This window comes from Canis aureus, chromosome 7, assembly GCF_053574225.1.
Source record: "Canis aureus isolate CA01 chromosome 7, VMU_Caureus_v.1.0, whole genome shotgun sequence".
Lineage (NCBI taxonomy): Eukaryota > Metazoa > Chordata > Mammalia > Carnivora > Canidae > Canis > Canis aureus.
In genome coordinates this window covers 62,192,026-62,210,827 of record NC_135617.1, presented here as the reverse complement: position 1 = coordinate 62,210,827, position 18,802 = coordinate 62,192,026, and the positions used below count along the sequence as shown (strand labels likewise).

Genomic DNA, 18,802 nt, shown 5'->3' with positions numbered 1-18,802 from the left:
TGTATTAGTAGAGGTATATGTTTTAAGTGTTGCAGAAATTGTATAGAAGTCCTAGATATCTGATATGTCCTAATATAATCTTATCCTTTGTAATTCTAGTTATTATCATAAAATGTATGTCACAGAAATAACCAAATATCCTCATCAATAACATGGTAATGGCCTCTCATCAGATCTTTAACCATAGGCATTTTTAAGTCTTTTGTCAGTTATACAAGTTCTTGTTTTACTCTGACACTTTTACAAGAGTGTTTTATCTTCAGAAAGATTCATGGAAAGGACTCCAACAAGTACTCTAGAATATGGGTTTCTGATAACTTTCAGATCATACCACTGAACTGGGTAAAAACTAACAGACCTCTAAGGAAAAACTGGATTCATAAAACTGTTAAAAGGTCAACATCAGCACAAATTAATTACATGAAACTGAATTAACTAATAAAGATGATTATAATTTTTATGACTTTTTTTGTATATTTTTTTATTGGAATTCCATTTGCCATGACTTTTAATTTAAAACATTGTTGGACTTCTAATATTCAATTTTTTCCAGATTTAAAAAAAAACAAAACTTTTTTTCTTAGGAAAACCATGACTTACAGCAATTTGGTAAATTATACCCTTGTAAGTAGAATTGAAACATTTACCTTTTACTCCATGCCTGATGCCTCCAGAATTTGTAGACTCTTAGTGAGTATTCTTATTTTCATGACACTATAGTTATTTACACAAAAGGGATCCTGAATTCTAGTTTCCTCCAATACTTGCTGACAACTCTCCAAACGGATGCTCTCAAATGTCCTTCTCCTTTTTTTTAAGATTTTATTCATTCATTCATTCATTCATTCATTTATGAGAGACACAGAGAGGCAGAGACACAGGCAGAGGGAGAAGCAGGCTTCCTGCGGGGAGCCCAATGTAAGAATCAATCCTTTTTTTTTTTTTAACTTTCAAGTCGCATTTTTTTTTTTAAGATTTTATTTATTTATTCATGAGAATACACAGAGAGGAGAGAGAGAGAGGCAGAGACACAGGCAGAGGGAGAAGCAGGCTCCATGCAGGGAGCCTGACATGGGACTCGATCCTGGGTCTCCAGAATCAGGCCCCAGGCTGTAGGCAGCGCTAAACCGCTGAGCCACCAGGGCTGCCCAAGAATCAATCCTAAGACCCCAGGATCACTCCCTGAGCCAAAGGCAGACATTTCAACCACTGAGCCACCCAGGTGGCTGTCCTTCCACTTTTAACAAAGAATAACTAAGAACTAAAGCTTCCCTTTGCCCTAAAGCCCTATGTAGTGTGAACAACTTGATAGAAATTTCAGAGGAATTGCCACAACCGCCTCTGTACAGGCAACCTTCGTGCCTATTGTTGTAGTGGCCCCACAGAAAAGATCCCCAGAGACACAAACTGCAAACCAGGAAAATCTAACAGATTTCCCGTCTACCCTCACTCCTTCTGAAGATGCTTCCAGCCTGACATCTAGAAACCTTCTCAACTGGCTGCCTTCAAAACCCAGAAACTGGGATCACAGATTGCTCTGATCACTAACCTTTGTCTTTTCTTTCCATAAAAATGCCTTACTAAATACCTGATTTGTCACACAATATAGGCCTAACCTTAGGAGCCCAGATGCATCACCAGCTCCTAAAATGAAACACAGCTGTTTAACTGGACTGACATATTTTCAAGATTAATTCAATTAAATAATGGAGCTCGGCTTCTAGACTGTGAAATTTCTGGAAGTTTCACGGGTGAAAACAAAGGGGAACAAAATATGCCATCCAAAAGACACCACTTTGGCATATTGGTTATTTTGAATTAAAGTTACTTTAAGAGACAGCAGGTATAAGAAGGATATCTGACCCTCCACTATGCCCTGAGAGCAGGAAATAAATCTCCCACATGCAAGGTACCCTCCCGTATCAGGAGGCAGAGAGACATCCTTACCACCAGGAATAGGGAATTCTGGGCCTAGGAGGCGGTATAAACAAACCTTGTTACTTCTTTGCTAATGAGCTACCCCAAGCCCAAACTCCTTTGTTTTGTCAATTCTTCACAAATTTATTGTTTCTTTGTCTAAATGGTGTCAGAACTCCCTGCTTTGGTCATTTCTTGGGGCTTCATATCTTTGGGGATCTTGTACATACAAAATTAAATGTTCTCCTATTAATCTGTATTATGTCAATTTCATTAGTAGGCCAGCCAAAGAATCTAGAAGGGAAGAAAGGAGAAGTTTTCCTCTCCGACACAAGGAAGGGATCAGTACCCTGTGTCACACAACTGGCCCAGGTCACCCAGCAGGTTATTGCTGCAGGCAGGAGAGATGATGAAGCAGATCATACCTATTGGGCCCTTATTATGGGCCGCAGGTCACCTGCATTATCTCCTGTAATTCTTACAACCACCTTTGAGTAAAGCACTGATATGATCCCCATCTCTCAGAGCGAGAAACTAATGGTCAAAGAGATTCAGTCACTTGTGTCCAAGGTCATACAGCTAGTCAGTGATACCACCCACATTTCAACCCCAGCAATCTGAATCCAGAACTCATGGCCTCAGCCCAGCTCTGCCACTAACTAGGCTAGTGACAGACTTCAACATTCTGGGCCTCAGTTTCCTCACCTATAAAAAAGGATAATGGAAGAGCTGTGTATTTAGTTACTGTGAAGATTAAATTTGCAAATGTATAAAAGTGCTTAACACTGTGTCCAGGAGCAGGTGCTCAGTATATGTGACCTATCATTAGATACCACATTCTACAGTGGGAGCTCACACCTGGGCTCTGGGCTCTGGGCACAGAAGGCTAGAAGTCACCCATGGCTTCCTGGAAATTGGCCTCTGCCAATCAGTCCCAGGGCCCTGCCCCCTCTGTCTGGCAACACTTTCAAGCTGGGCTTCCTAGGATGCCCGGTGTAGAGGAGGACTCTGGAAACTGGGGTTCCCAGACCCAGGTTTGACCTGGGTGTCATCCTTTGAGGCCCTAAAAGGCCACCTTCCCCTCAGAGCCAAGGATAGTCCCAGCTCACCATGGGTCACAGGCCTCTCCCCACCACTGCCCTATAGCCCTAAGTCATGGGATGGGGTGGGGGTGGGGGGCTCTCCAGCCAGGCAGCTGATGAGTTCATGACCTTTCCCAGCTCTCTCAGCCTTAGAAATGACAATGACTACTCACCGAGAGCCCTCTGAACGTCCTACAAACCGGCTTATCCATATTAGGTCACAAGATTAGCATTACCAACCAGAAGGCTGGCTGCTCAGGGGTTAGTATGCCCACTTAACAGATGAAGAAACTGATGCCCCAACTGGCTCTGGGCAGAGATTTAAGTAATGGAAAAGCTTCTGGCCTCTGGACCAGGGCTCAGGGCTGATCCAGGCTCCAGGCCAGATTCGCTGAAGCCAGCTGGGGCAGTAGAGGGGAGAAGGCTCAGGAGGCTCCCAAGGCCCAGGGAAAGGGAGGAAATGGCTAAGCCCTGGGCCCTAGGTCTTACTGAGTCACTGTAGATCCTGCAGGTCGTGGGGATGGGAGGAACATCAGTAATCCTGAGTCTTCTTCTACCCCTCCCCACCTCAGCCAGGGAAGATGGGCACAGCCTTTGCCCAGTGCCCTGGGATGACTCCCACCCATCCTCTCCTCTAGCTAGCATGGGCACTTCTGGCTAGGCCTGGCCCTGTAGCACTCTACCGATAGGGAGCACTCACTTCCCAAGATGGCTCTCTAGCTCCAGACCCCGAGTCAACCATTCATCCCAGGCATTGTCACCCCACACTGTCCCTATCCAATGCATGTCATCACCCAGAAAGCCTTCCCTGACCACCTCACCCTCTGCCTCTGCTGACCTCCCACAGGGCCCACTCACCCATATATGCCATGCCAAGAACTGGGCCCAGAATCCCCAGTCTGGCCCCCAGCATGTGGTGCTGGTCTTGCACTCAGTAGGTGTTCCCATAAACATTGCACAAGAGGGAGATAATCTCTAAGGAAGTGACCCCAAATATTTTGACCATGATCTATGGAAAAATATATTTTATTTGGCCCAGTGTACACACACACATATACAAATAGCACACATACACACACACACGAACCTGAAACAAATAAGTTGCACAAAACACTTGACTAATATCATGCAGTACACTTGGATATTCTCTCTATATCTTTTTTCATTGAAAAAAAAGAAAAATATTCATTGAGACCCATTCAGCTGCTTTCATGGCCAGAAATTAAGGCCCAGTTAGTGGCCTTGATCCACTGTTCAAATTCTAGCCCTCTAGGGAGATCTGTGTGGCTCAAACTCCCTGCCCAGCACATGACCTTCTGTACAACAGGTGCCTAGTAAAGGCATCCATTCGTCAGACACTCACTCTGGGCCAGGCCTGTGCTAAGCTCCTTACTATGGCATCTCATCTGATCTTCACCATCACCCTAAGAGGTAGGGACTCTTACTACCCCCATTTTGCACGTGAGGAAACTGAGGCCCAAAGTCCCACACTACATGGTTCAGACAGCATTGAAAGCCAGATCTGTCTGAATCTGGAGCCACATTCCTAACTCCTGCCCACACCACCCCACACTGGAGGGTCTTCAGCCCCTCTCTTGAGTCCACATCTGGCAGGGAGCTCAGCCAAGGAAGTTCACTCTAACTCCAACCACTAAAAAGCCATTCCCTATGGTCACTTGACTCTGTTAGTTGGCTACTTGACTGGAGACTAGCCCGGGGCCAAAGGCCTGAAAGCTAGCCCTCTTGCCTCCCCAGCAGTCCCTGCTCCCTCCTACCAACCCACCTCCAGCTGAACCCAGAAGAGGGGCTGGGATGGGGCGGCGGGTCCATCTCAGGGCTCTAGCGGACCATTCTGCTTTCCCTCCTCACTGATATAACTGCTCTGCGGCAAGTCACTCACTTCCCCTATGCCTCCGTGTCCCTGGCGATAAAATGGGGTGATGATAACACCCAGCCCACAGGGGGACTCTGAGCATTCAAGGGGCTGATGCAGGTCACACACTTGGCACAGCAGCTTCAATGAAGTAAGGCTTGAGAATTATAAGCTCTTATTATTATCATCCCCAGTGCCAACCAAATCCTTGCCATCAAAAATAATCACACGAACACCAGGCGGTTTTCTGCTATTTGCAAACATGCTTATATATCAGGAAAATCTTCACATTTACACAGCGCTTACTTACTGGGTGCCAAGTGCTGCTCTGAGCACTCTACATGAACAAAGTCTTTTAATCTCCAGAATGAACCCACACAGTAGGTGCTAGAATCATCATCTCCATTTCACAGATGAGGACACTGAGGCATCAAGAGGCTAAACTTACCAGGATCACACAGGGGCAGAGTGGCAGGGCCAGGATTTGAACGCAGGGGGACTGGAGAAGTATCTGCTCCCAATCCCTGGGGTAAGGAGGTATGTACTGTGGCCTGGCCAGTGCCAGGCTATGCATGTCATTACCTCCTCACCAGAGCCTCCAAACAAGCCTGGAGGTGTGGAGGTCAGGCAGGGAGTGCTTAGGTCAACTGCCCAGGGCAGGAGTAGGGCAGGAACCAGCTCTTCTGACTCCTGGTTTCCCTCACTGTCCACTATCCCCATTACCCACCCCTGAGACTGGCCAGGGACCCCTCCTCTGTGCCACCTGCTTCCCCAACCCTGACCCTGCTCAGAATCTTCCCAGCCCTCTTCAAAAGATACCCCAATGCCAGTGCAGCCCTTGGGGCCTCATCCCCACTCACCTGCCTGCCCGAAAACAGGAGATACACCCAAACACACACACACACACACACTCATAGTACCTGGGAAGTGGCAGTCCCCTGGAAGGAGCTGCCTGGAAAGCTCAGCTCCTTTGGGGGGCCAGAGCCCAGGGCCAGGCCCCTGCCCCGGTTCTAGGCCCAGTTTCCTCATTCTCCCCAGCACTGTTTCTCACCCAGCCCCCTGCACCTCAGCTCAGAGGAAGTTGCACAATCCCCTGGGAGCTGCAAGTGTGGCCGAGGATTACTCACAGAGCAGAGGGAACTGTACAGTCTCCCGGAAGGCTCCACACACCCACAAGACTACCCAACACAGACAGGCTCCTGTTCCATCTCACCCCGTCTCACCCCATCTCACCCACTCTGAGCTCCAAGACACCTATCATGCCCTCCTTCTTCCCAGACAGAGCCCCTGACAGCCCCACTCCCCACCTCGCTTCCTACCCAGCCTTAGGGCACAAGCCATCCTACCCCCTGCACCAAGATGGAGAGGCACAGAGGCAAGAGTTTTCAGGAACCCTACTAGGTCCAATGCAGGCCTAATCCTAACCTACACACCCTCCCAGCCCCTCCTGGAGACATGTGTCCTCTTAGCCTGAAGCCCCATGATCCACCACCTTCCTGACCAACCATATCATCTGCTACCTTGGCCTTGGGCCTTCCCAGGGCCTCCAGACACCCAGTGCACGGTCCTCCTATATGGCCCACTTTGAAGTGGACCCCACAACCAAGATTACTCTAGGAAGTTTTGGGAAGATCTGAGCCACCACACAATTTTCACTTGTGACAAAATGTTCTTGCTACACATGTGATTTCAGAGGTTCCTCAGCCCCCAGATACTTCTCTAACAGCCTGTCAAACAGTGTTTCTTTCTGGTGCCTAAGGGATTCCCACCTCTGATAGCTAGTATTCCTTGTCAAGGAAGGCTGGTGATTTTTTTTTTTTTTAAGATTTTACTTATTTATTCATGAGAGACAGAGAGAGGCAGAGATACAGGCAGAGGGAGAAGCAGGGAGCCCAATACAGGACTCAATCCCAGGACCCCAGGATCACAACCTAAGCCGAAGGCAGATGCTCAACCACTGAGCCACCCAGGCATCCCAAAAGGCTGGTGATTATTAAGCCAGGTCAGTCACCAAACCTCAGGGTAGATGAGTTTACTAGGCCCTTTCATGAGAGTATGTTTCAAGAAGGGAGAACAGAGTAGAAATTTCAGACAGGCCATGACTCCTGGAGAAGGCCGGAAATGCCACTGAGGTAAAGTGCACCCCAGAACAGGATGATCAGAGAGGCCCTGGGAGCTCTGACCCAGACTCTGACCCAACCTTGGGCCCTCCCTGGGATAGGAATTCTGGAAGGACACAGTGGGTGAGGAGGAGACTGGCCTGGGGGTACAGAGCCCCCAGGAATGACCTCTGGCTTCTACCCCACACGGCCCAACCTTGCAATGAGGCCTCAGATAAAGAGTATGATAGGCATCTCTTATCGCCCCACACAACCTTGGACTCCCACCCGGGTAAGGACAAAGTCAGAAATGGTTTTACCTGGGCCCCAGGGTTCCCCAGAGAGCCCCTCACTTCTGCTGCCCTCATCAAAAGGCTGGGGCCCTCAGGGCAGTTTTCCCCCAAGCCCTGAGGCCTAGAATAGCAGGAACCAGGGCTGAGCTCACAGCTGGTCACCTGACACCTCCAGTTCAGTGGACTAGGAGCTTGGTCAAGGGGGAGGGGCTGGTACCACAAAGGAAATAAGGATGATGATGATGATGACAACTACGAGGAACAGAGAGGCCCCTTTGCAGAGATGCTTCCCAAAGTGCCTACACAGGTACCCTCTCCCCAGTCCTGACGAGAGTCTCAGGAAAGGGAGGGGGAAACAACCCTCGCTACCCTCACTGTCCCTGGGAGGGCACTGAGGCTTCAAGCACCGAAGTGACTTCCCCAAGGCCATGTAGCAAGCTCAAGGCAGATCTGTTTCTTGGCTCTGTTCCCAGATTGGAGTTTCTCAATCTCAACACTGACACTCAGGGCCAGATGATTCCTTGGGGCAGGGTGGGGGGGGAGGGGGGGCTCTCCTGAGCATTTTAAGATGTTTAGCAGCATCCCAGGCTTCTACCCTCCAAATGCCAGTAGCACTTCCTGAGTTGTGACAGCCAAAATTGTCACCAGACATTGCCAAATGTCCCCTGCGAGGCAAAATCACCACCAGTTGAGAACTACTGCCCTAGGAGACCTTGAAGGACAGGCACCTGCCAATTCTAAGTTGCATGGTACCTGCTGAGGGCTCTAGCCCTATATATAGCCTTCTCTCTCCTCTGCCAGATGTGCCGGGCAAGAGGGCCTGAAGGCACGAGAGTGTACTCTGTGGCCCTGGTACCCTCTGGCCAGAGGTTGCCCCATTGGGGGTCTCCTCTGAAGACCATCTTCCTACCTCCCAACCTGTAGCCCCTCCCTGGCATTTAATTTTATCATAGATTGTCAACAGTCTCTCAGCCCTTTTGACCGCACACTGCTAGGAGTACAAAATTTTGAGCATCCCAGGTATACACGCTTCTTTTCTCATAAATTGCTTATAAATACCAATGTATGAATATATCATGCAGGTCAGCAAACAACCACAAAAAGAGGTTTAAAAAATGAGAAGGGGAATACAAATTATGCCCAGGATGAAACACTGTTACACACTCACCAGCACAGCAGAAGTTCAACAGTCCAGCAACATCAAGTGTTGGCTAGAATATGGAGCAACAGGAACTCTCAGGTGCCACTGGTGAGGAATAAATTGGTATAACCACTTAACAAAATAGTTACTAAAGGTGGGGCACCTGGATGGCTCAGTTGGCTGAGTGTCCAACTCTTGATTTTGGCTTCGGTCATGATCTCGGGGTCGTGGTTTTGAGCCTCGGATCAGGCTCTGTGCTGAGCGTGGAGTCTACTTATCCTTCTCCCTCTCATATCCTGTGCTCTAGCAATTCCATTCAGGCTTATAGGCGCTCAGGAGAAACGTAGGCATCAATGCACCAGGCAACACAAACAAGGATATTCTTTACAGTGCTGTTCCCAGTAGCCAAGAAAGGAAAGTCACCCCATGTCCACAAGTTAGCAGGGTGGATACAAACATGGGAGCTAGTTCATACAGTGGGACGCTGTACACCGTGAAAATGAACACACAATAGCTACGCATAGTGACCTGGGTGCATCTCACAAATGAAATGTTGAGTGGAAAAAAACATGACATCAAAGGCCATGTTCAGTGTCATTCTAGCGGTATCAAATTCGGAATCAGGCAAAACTAAACTCTTTTGATAAAGATTGCAGACATCGGTGGTTCCGTGATAAGAAAAAGCAAGAACTGATTATCAGAAAGAGCAGGACTGTGGTTACCTCTGGGGGAGGGGGTTATGACAGAGGCAGGGTGCGTAAGCTGACCCTGGAGTGCAGGGCACATTCTGTTTCTTCATCTGGGTGGTGGTTACTGGGGGTTTACAATTACTTATTAGAGCATACATCCAAGTTCATGCTCTTATCAGCCATTATGGTGTATTTCACAATAAAAGGGGGAGAAAAGGGTGGGATATAAATAAATAGAAACAGAAGTTCTAATATTATCTCCTCACTCCTGGCTTTGAAAACCACTATAATTAGGCCCAACAAACTGGATGAGAATCTATAGTTAGTCCCAGGCCTGGAGTATCTGGCGATGCTTGGGGCTATCTGTGGAGGGGCACCCCCAGCTGGCCAGGGCTGGCTGCCCCTCAGCCCATCCCTCTATCACCACCTCTAGATGACCCTGCCACCGCTAGCCCCTGGCTACTCTAGGGCAGGGAGATGCATCAGGTTGGACACCTTCACACCCGTCTCACTCTCCCCAGGACCATCCATTCTTTCAGGCGCCAACAGCAGGACTCATGGGCTCACGCTGGGAAGGCACCCTCTGAAGATGGGAGGTGGAAAAAGAAGTAAAGAGGAGGGAGAGAAGGGTAAGAGAGAGCAAGAGAGACATACATGCTTTGGGGGCCGATGTTCCAGATGCAGTGGAAGTAGCTGGAGGTTCAGAGGGAGGGGGCTGTGGGGTATAAAAGAAGGAGGGGAGGAAAGAAGGTACCGGCGGTGCGGGGAGCAGAATCATGACCCCAGATTCCAGGTCAAGTCCCAGGGTGCAGCAACAGGCAGGCCCAAGGAGATCTGAGTTAGGCCTAATTTAGCACACCCTCCATGGCCCAGGGCTTCCGAATGGCAGGTGGGTGGCCAGCCGCCTCCCGGTGGTCTCCCCTTGCACTCAGTAGCCTCTAGTCCTCCTGGAAGGAAGGACTCTGTCCAGGAGTGAAGCTTCCTGGGTCTGTAGAGGTGACTCCCAGGTAAGAGGATCCAGAGAACAATAGAGCTGCCCTTCTTGGGGCCCAGAGAGTGGGTAGGGCTGAGCTCCTATGCTGGCATGAACTCTTTGGTAAAAACTCACTCTAGAACAAGGAAGAATGCTTTCCAGAGTGAAGGGCCAGGCTTAAACACATTTCCATTCATGTCTATGTAATTCTGTATTATCTTACACCAATCGGCCTCTCTCTGTCCTCTGTGGTTACCGAAATTCCTCACCAGGCTGTCAGCTTTAAGGGAGGAGCCGTGTTCTCATCCCCACCCACCCCACTTGGCTGGCACAGTGCTAGGAGCCCGAGAGGTACTCAATTCATGCCTGTTGACTCTAAGGGTGCTCCAGGCCATGGGGTGCTAGAAAGGCTCCCTCACGCTCCCCAGGCCCCAGTCCTCCACTGTCCAAAATATGGGGGTAGCAGCAGCTAGCTTCTAAGGCTCCCAGCCCCACAGCCCCAGCCTGCCAGCAGCAGAGCCAGCCAGCACCACGCCACAGGGGCAGCTGAGAGCACACCTGGCCAGAGCCAGAAGGAGACAAGAGGCACCAGGGACTGGACAGGATAGTGTGTCACCTCCTGGCCACTCTGTACCTCTCAGGGACTGCAGGGGGGGCTGGGGCAGGTGCTGTCCCCAAACCAATTATAAACAAGGCAGAGGACAGGCTGTGACTTCCCTTGGCAAACAGGAGAAAACAAACCAGAGCCCCACCCCACGGACCCACTGGTAGAACTGGGGCAGGGATGGGGCAGGGGGAGGGATGCTGCTGGCAAACTCTGTACAGGAAGGGACAAACTGTCAGCCCTAAACCAGAGTGAAGCTGGACCTGGATCCTGGGGAGAGTAGGGGGGGAGGGTGCGGGGGAGGCGGGCAGAGCCAGGGAAATCCTCCTTGTGCAGCTGTGTACCCATCCCTGAGTAGTAGATGGTGAAGCTGATACCCTGCCTGTGGGGCAGAGACCTATTGTGTCCTCATTTCTAGGTAATTGATGGGGGCTCAATTCACACGAGTTCCTTCACTCCACAAAGGTTTACTGAGCACCCACTGTGTACGAGGCTCTCTTCTGGGTGCTGGGGATACAGCCTCACACAAAACAGATCAGACCTCTGTGCTCAGGGTGCTGACGGTGGAGTGTTCCGTTCATCTGTGGACTGAATGGCTCAGTCACCAAGCTCATCCTGCCACCTCCCTGCAGGGCTGAGGGCCCTGCCACCGCCTCTTCTCACCTCTCTTCTGGGTTTGCTCCAACTCCTCCAGCTTCCAAGAAAGGATCCACCCCAAGGCTCAGGACCTCCTAGAAGATGATGGAGATACCCCTACATCCAATAGTGACTCCCCCTCTCCTCCGCAACATCTCCAGTCTGGGTGAGGAAGGCGAAGGGCACTGCTACTTTTCCTGCATGTTTTATCATTTTTGTTATTAGCAAGAAACACGATTCAAACAGTGATTCCATACCTGCCCACCACGGGGTAGGAAAGTAAAATAACAGTGTGGGTCTTTCTACGGCGTGAAGGGCCACTTTGGAGGACTCCCCCCACCCCACCCCACCCTACATCCCAGCAATGCCACTCTGGCTACAAGGACTTTGGCAGGAGTTTTAGACCCTGCCCCCTGTTCCATGACTCTTGGGGACAGTGCTGTCCTTTCTCGTCTACCTCATCCCACCTTACGCAAGCAGCAAATATTTCCTGAGCACCTGTCTTAGAGGGGGGTGCCGAGACCTCAAGGCTAGACAGTGGTCAGTTTAACAGGAGGTGGGGGCAGAGAGCCAGGGTGGGGAAGGGAGGCTGATTATATGCCAGGGATTGGCAGTCACCAGATGATTTCACAGTGGTCCCTGCCCCTGGGGACCTGGCTTCAGACAGGAGACAGGCCTAAGAGGTCCAAAGCAATCAGAGAGACCCAGAAGACAGAATGCTCTTGCCTGGGTAGCTGTGAAGCAGTGAGTTCTCCAAGTGTGGCCTGGGGACCAGCAGCATTAGCATCCCCCAAGAACACATCCAAAACACAAATTGCAGACCTACTGGGATTTGTAGACCTACTGATTCCAGACCTACTCAGTCAGAAGCCCTGAGGGTAAGGCCCTAGCAATCTGTTTGTTTGTTTGTTTGTTTTAAAGATTTTATTTATTCACGAGAGACACACAGAGAGAGGCAGAGACACAGGCAGAGGGAGAAGCAGGCTCCACGCAGGGAGCCCCATGAAGGACTCGATCCCAGGCGTCCTGGGATCCCATGAGCCACCCAGGCGTCCCACAATCTGTGTTTTAACAATTGTCTCCAGGAGATTCTGATGCCCACTCCACTGCCCTGGAGAAATGGCATTATAATCACTTGGGGAATTTTTGGCTTATTGATGCCTAGGCTCCTCCCTCAAGATTCAGATGCACTAGTATTTTTTTTTTTTTTTAAATAAGCCCTACACCCAATGTGGGGCTTGAACTCGTGATCCCAACATCAAGAGTCACATGCTCTACCAAGTGAGCCAGCCAGGCACTCCGGATGTACCAGTATTTTTCAAGAGCTCCCCTGGTGATCATAATATCCAGCCAGAGCTACTGTCAAATGGAACAATCCTCTGGTCTCCCAGGAAGGTGTGCCTTGATGGACAGAGGATTTGGTTAGAGGGAAGGATACAAAGGAGGGGGTGCCAGCAGAAGGGATCAGCATGAACAAGGACTGGCAGGAGGAAATATGGGCCAGGGATTTCTGGAAAGTCTGCTGGAATTTTGGATGAATCCCCAAGGCATCACATTTTATCTTGGGGTCTCCACTGGATGGGGGTGGGGGTAGTCAGGCCTCCTTTCTCCTCATCCTTACGCCCACACCTAGGAGCCAAGAAGAAAAACCAGTGATGACTCTGCCTCGTGCTTCCGCCTCTCTCAGGTGCCCTCTGTTGTCACCCACTATCCACCATCCCACAGCAGAGCACTTCCTGGGTGTGCAGGAAATCCCAGGTCCTGCCCTGTTGCTGGGATACTACTGAAGCCAAGGGGTGATGTACCTCTGGTACAGGGTGGAGGAGGGGCAGACAGCAGAAGTGCTGGGGAAAGCCATGGGTCAGCGATGGGTAGTAAGTTGCCAGGCCAGATGCTAATCAAGGAATCCCCGCGGGCGGGGTGGACCAGGGGTGGTAGCGATGCTGCAAGCATTGGCAGGTTCTCTGTGCCATCCTGTTAAATGTAGAGACTGGGCTGGGTGTGGTCACCAGGGAACAGTGGGGCCTGTGGCCACAGAAGCTGCAAAGCCCCACAGAAGGCATTTCTCGAGGGTGTTAGGTGCCTGGGGGAGTCCTGTGGCCAACTCATAGGTCTTTTTTTCTTCGCTAGAGCTCTCTGTGCCCCTATGTCCTCACGTGGAAATGAGAAATAAAGAAATAAATGAGTTGTAAGAGTCAGTTATGATAACTAACATTTTTGAGCACAATACTATTCAAAGTCTTATACAGGCAGCATGCATCAACATATTTAGCCCAGATGGGGTGCTGGGTGGCTCAGTCAGTTAAGGCTTTGACTCTTGATTTCTGCTCAGGTCATGACCTCAGGGTCCCAGGATCAAGCCCCAAGTCAGGCTCCTCATTCAGCTTGGAGTCTGCTTGAGATTCTCTCTCCCTCTCCCTCTGTCCCTCCCCCTGCACACTTTCTTTCTCTTTCTCTCTCTCAAATAAATGAATAAAAGCTTTAAAAACATTGTTTAGCCCTCTCTAGAGCACTATTAAGCAGGTGCTATCATAATCCTTGCTTTTTAGGTGTGCAAACGGTGGCACAGCAGGGTTAAGCAGCTTGCCCCGGGTCACACAGCTAGTAAGTGGCAGAGGCCAGATTCCAAGCCAAGCAGCCCGGCCCAGGAGCTCAGGCTGTCAACTATCTCAGGCTAGATGGCACTTCGCTCAGTGCTCAATCCATGCTGGCTAGGACTATGTCCCAAGAAAAACTAGCTGGTCGCACCATCAGGGCCAGCCTGGAGTTCCAGCTCTACGGATTAGACTTCAGCAGTGCTCCCTCCTAGCACGCGTCCCTTTGGGAAGCCTCGCCCGTCCACCAGGTGCCTGTCGCCAGATATCAGTAGAAAGTTCACATTGGAGGAGACCCCACAGATGCTCTAGGTTCACAGACGCAGAAACAGAGCCTGAGACAGGCAGGGACCTGCTGCAGTACAGCCTGCAGTAAGAGGACTCCTGTGCTTTCTTAACCTTAGTCGCTGTTTATTCTCACTCAGGAGCTGCCACAGCCTTTTCCCCACATCTGAGTAAACAAGTGCCTAGTGAGGGCTGCACCATAGGTTAATGTGTGAGGTTTCCAAGGAGACCCAGGGAGCCTTGTCTGAACTCTTCTCCTCCCACCGCCAGTCAGGAGAGTTCTCACCAGAGGTCCTTTGGTCACCTGTGTCAGCAGCTCAGAACAGCAGCTGGGAGACAAGTGTGGTCTCCGGGCAGAGGCTTCAGCAAGTTCCCACCCCTGCTTGGAGCAGGAGACCCTGCATAGGGCAAAGGTGCCCAGACCATGGTTGCTCACCTTTTCAGAGAGAACTCCTGAGAAACCCAAGGTGGCCTTCTTTAGAGATTGAGAATATGGATTTTGGAGGCAGTTGGACCCAGGTTAGAATCCCTGTGACTTCCGGCAACCTGCTTAACTTCTCTGAATCTGTTGATGAAAATAATCATTGCTACTTCATTCTAAAGCGTAAATACATAATAAATGTTGGCAACTATTGTTTATAACTAAATTTTCTCATAATGTTCCATCATAATATAAAGAGACTAGATGAATATTCTATTAATATGTTGGGGCGCCTGGGTGGCTCAGTGGTTGAGCATCTGCCTTTGGCTCAGGTCTGATTCTAGGGTTCTGGGATCGAGTCCCACATCGGGCTCCTCGCAGGGAGCCTGGCTCTCCGTCTGCCTGTGTCTCTGCCTCTCTCTGTGTGTCTCTCATGAATAAATAAATAAAATCTTTAAAATATACATATGTAAACAATATCGTGTTGTTATACTCTCCTAGACACTCACATACACAATTCATATATATACAGGTACCTAGATACCTATAATCTCATAACCACACATACAGACTCCCATCAATTACACACATGACACAGTGAAACACAGAGCAACACTATGGACTCACCATGTACCAGGCACTGCTCCACCCTGAATCCTCACAACAGCCTGGAAGGAGGGTACCTTTTTCTCTCTCTTTTTTCAGAGGAAGATATACACGTTATATGCGTATTCACTTGCTGCATCCTAGGATGTGGACACTTCTAGCAGCTCTGGAAATCCTGACCTCTCTCCTGCTGTATCAGAGGAGGTCAACCCAATTTCCACAGTCATCTCCAGGGCAGCCCCAAGCTGGGCCCCAAGTGCTGACTGCCCTCCATCCCTAGGACAAAGGCCCAACCTGGCTTTCATGCCAGCTGCGGTTGGGGAAACCCCTGCTGCCTGCTGCCTGCCGGCAGAAACCAAGTTGACTTTGAAAAGGAAGAGAGAGAAGCCAGGGGGTGGCTGGGCCACTCCCTGTGGGGGCAGGTGCTAAGTTACTCTATAAACTCCAGCTAATGATACAATTACAGCCATAAACAAAGCCCCAAGAGGGATCAGGGCCAGAAGCCAGACCCTCAAAGGACAGCCAGGCCTGAAGGGTGGGAGGCCCCTCCTACTTACTTTCCAGCTCTGAGGCTGAAAAGGGGCCTCCCCGGCAATGGGGGTGGGCACTGGGTATCCCCACCATCCCAGGCCCCTGGATAGGATCTTGCCTCTCCTGGCCCACCCTCTGCCCACCTCTGACTGTGAGTCACACTGGCCTCAGCCCTCAGAAGACCAGCTCGTTCTCCGTGGATTTAGTGCTCACCTGAGGGGATGTCCCCTGTCCTGTGCCCTGCACCACTTCCGTGGCACCCAGAACAGGATTCCCAACTGTCTGTACCTCACAGAGCTGAGCTGAGGGCAAAACAGCACTGCAGCTGTAACAGGCCTTGTAAATTGTAAGCAATATAGGCTCCCTTCCAGAGAAGCAGAGCAGAGTCTGCAAACAACCTTTCGTTTATGCTTTCTGGTTCCTCACTCTTCTACCCCAGCAGCTAAGGGGCAAGCAGAAAGAAGGGGGCAGAAAGAAACAGAGTGAACTGCTGTTTTTCCTACGGCTGGGGAAACTGAGGCATGGTACTAGCATACCAGCAAACTACCGCGTCGGGCTCTCCCCTTCCGCTGTGTCTAAGACTGGCCTTTATTGCTGGCATCTCTCCCCCAGACTGGTATCTGCCTGAGGGCAGGGCCTGGAGGCTGTCCCCCAGGCTGGACACAGAGAAGGCCTCAGAGCAAACAGGCTAAGGAGCCAGGAACTCCGTTCTGATCTGAGCCAACCGCATCTGGCCGCCCAAGAGGAAACCAGAGCTGCCTCCCCCCCCCCCCCCCAAGAATTGCCAGGTCTTGGGCCAGTGGAATCTTGGATGGGGCGGGTACAGGGGCCTGAGCCCACATCTGAGAAGCATCCCAAGGGCCTGCACCGGCCTTGCCCTTCCTCCTCCGCTCCAGGGAGACCCCCCACTCAGGGTGGGGGCTGGGCGGTAACTGACACTTCCCCGCCGACGGGAAGCCAGAGAAAGGCCTGCGCTCGAGTCGAGTCCAGAACGGGCCGGAGAGAGTCCCGGCTGGCCTGGCCTGGGCTGGGGGAGGCCTCCGCGGGGAGCGGCCGCGGGGGAACGCGGGGAGCGCGTGCCGAGGAGCTCCGCCCCGGGCGTCCTCCCTCCCCCCCGGGGCGCGAGGCTGGGGCGCGCCAGGCGGCTGCGGCGCGAACCTGCTGGCGCAAACTCGAGCGGCTCGGCTCGGGGCAGCCGAGCGTGAAGCCGGGGCCGGGGCCGGCCGGGGCCGAGGGGCGGGGACCGAGCTGGCGTCTGCCCGCCCGCCCGGAGCAGGGAAGTGCACGCGCTGCGCCCCCGCGGCCGACCCGGGTTCGGGAACTCGGGGACCGGACCCCGCTCGGACTTCGGGGGCGGGACCGCAAGGGGCTGGGCGGTGCCAACTCCCGGCGCAAGGGGAAGGGGGCGTGCTTTCCGGGATTCGGGACCGAGGGGGTGGGGGGCGGGGGGCGGGGGGCAGATGGCCGGGAGCCCAGGGGGCAGAAGGACGGGCGCGCGGAGGGGGAGCTCTAGGCTTGGGGTTCCCAGAGGTCGCGCAATACTGCAAAGGGGAGCAAAAGACTGAGCCCGGGGACCCGGGGGAGCCACGCGGGGAGAGGCAGGGGCGGGGAGGGAGGGAGGGAGGGAGGGCGCTGGCACCCGCCCCCACCGGCCGCCCAGCCCCGGGGCGTGGCGCCGCGCCGGCCCGCCCACTCCCCGGACCCTCAGGCCGGGCCTGGCCGGGCGGGACTCGGCCCCCGCACACCTCCCGGGCCTCGGGCGCCCTCCCCGTGCCGCCCGCCGCAGCCGCCTCCCGCGGAGAAGGAGGAGGCGCGGGGCCCGCACGTCCCTCAAACTTGCTGCGAGTTCACTCCCACGACTCCCGCCCTGGGCTCCCCGCTCCCGAGCCGGGAAGGCCCGTGCCCGCCCCGGCCCCTCCCGCCTGGTTACATAAGGTCGCCGAGAAGCCGCCCCCGGCCCGGCCCGGCCCGGCCCGCATGAGGGGCCGGAGCGGCTCCCGGGCTCCGCGGGCGGCGCCGCCCTGGCCCTGCGCCGAGCCCCGGGGCTGGACGGACGGCGGCGGGGTGGCGGCGCGGCACAGGCACTCCGCGGCCCGGCTGCAGCCCGCGCCCTCCACCCACCGGGCTCCCGCACCCGCGGCGGCGGGGGGGGCCGGGTCCGGCGCCCCGGGCCCTCCGAGCACCCCCTGCCCGCGGCCCCTCTCACCTAGCTCTGAAGGTCAGTCCGTCCGCCGCCTGTCCCCCGCGGCTCTGGCAACTTGTCCCAAGTTCAGGTGTCCGGCCGCGAGCTGCGCCCGCCGCCCCCTCCCGGACCCCTCCGGCTGCGCGCCCCTGAGGAGGCCCGCGCCGTCCGCCCTGCCCGCTGCCGTCGGCGCCGCTGCCGCCGCTCGCTGGGTCCAGCCCGCGGCCGCCGCCTCCGCTGTCACCGAGCCCCGCGCCCGGCGCCGGGCTCCCGCTGTCAATCCGCGCCCACTTCCCGCCGCGCCCGGCAGAGGGCAGCACACGCCCCCCACGGTCCGCCCCGCCCCGCCCCGCCCCGCCCCGCCCCGCCCCGCCCTGCTCCGCCCCTCGGGGCCTACCGCGGCGCCCGCGGGGAAATGTAGTCCCTCCCGGCGGCTCTGCCGGGAACGCTGGGATTTGTAGTCCCACTCTGTGGGTCCCGGCCTGTGTGCAGGGAGGGACGGGGACTTGTTCCTCTGACTTGTTCCTATTCTTTCTGCCCCTTCTGCAAGTTTTTTTTTTTTTTCCTCTTCTCACTCAGAGATGCCTTGAACTACAGCTCACTAGGATATGCTCCGGGGCCTCTCTGACCCCAAGGAGAGGCCAGCAGCACCCTATCTTTCCCAGATTCTCGGAAAGATGCGGGGTCCCCGTGGTGTGCCATTGCCATAGAAACTACTAAGTAGCAAACCTCAATTTCCCTCGTGTTCAGAGTGGAGTGCTAGACTTGGATCTTGTATTTCATTCCTGCCCCTGAGCATAAGAAGCAAAGTTGGGATCAGGGTGGAAGAAGTGTGTATAAGGAGCCTATAACCCTCCCATTATGGTTTTCCAGTAA

The 18,802-nt window shown here is 53.2% G+C and overlaps 1 protein-coding gene across 8 annotated transcripts in view; it reads right to left on the bottom strand.

The window, feature by feature from the left end:
* Nucleotides 1-18,110, bottom strand: part of TFEB (transcription factor EB) — a 55,444-nt gene extending 37,334 nt beyond the window's left edge. For 2 of the 8 annotated variants that reach the window (XM_077904059.1, XM_077904062.1), the window contains exons 1-3: nt 17,951-18,095; nt 15,235-15,403; nt 14,623-14,751 (exon numbers count right to left, since the gene is read on the bottom strand). The gene's annotated coding sequence lies outside the window, so the exon portion shown is untranslated. Of the gene's footprint in view, nt 1-5,792; nt 5,943-8,432; nt 8,511-14,622; nt 14,752-15,234; nt 15,404-17,950 lie in introns of those variants that run through there. The other 6 variants (XM_077904063.1, XM_077904065.1, XM_077904058.1 and 3 more) reach the window with 6 other exon arrangements.
* Nucleotides 18,111-18,802: the final 692 nt, after the last annotated feature.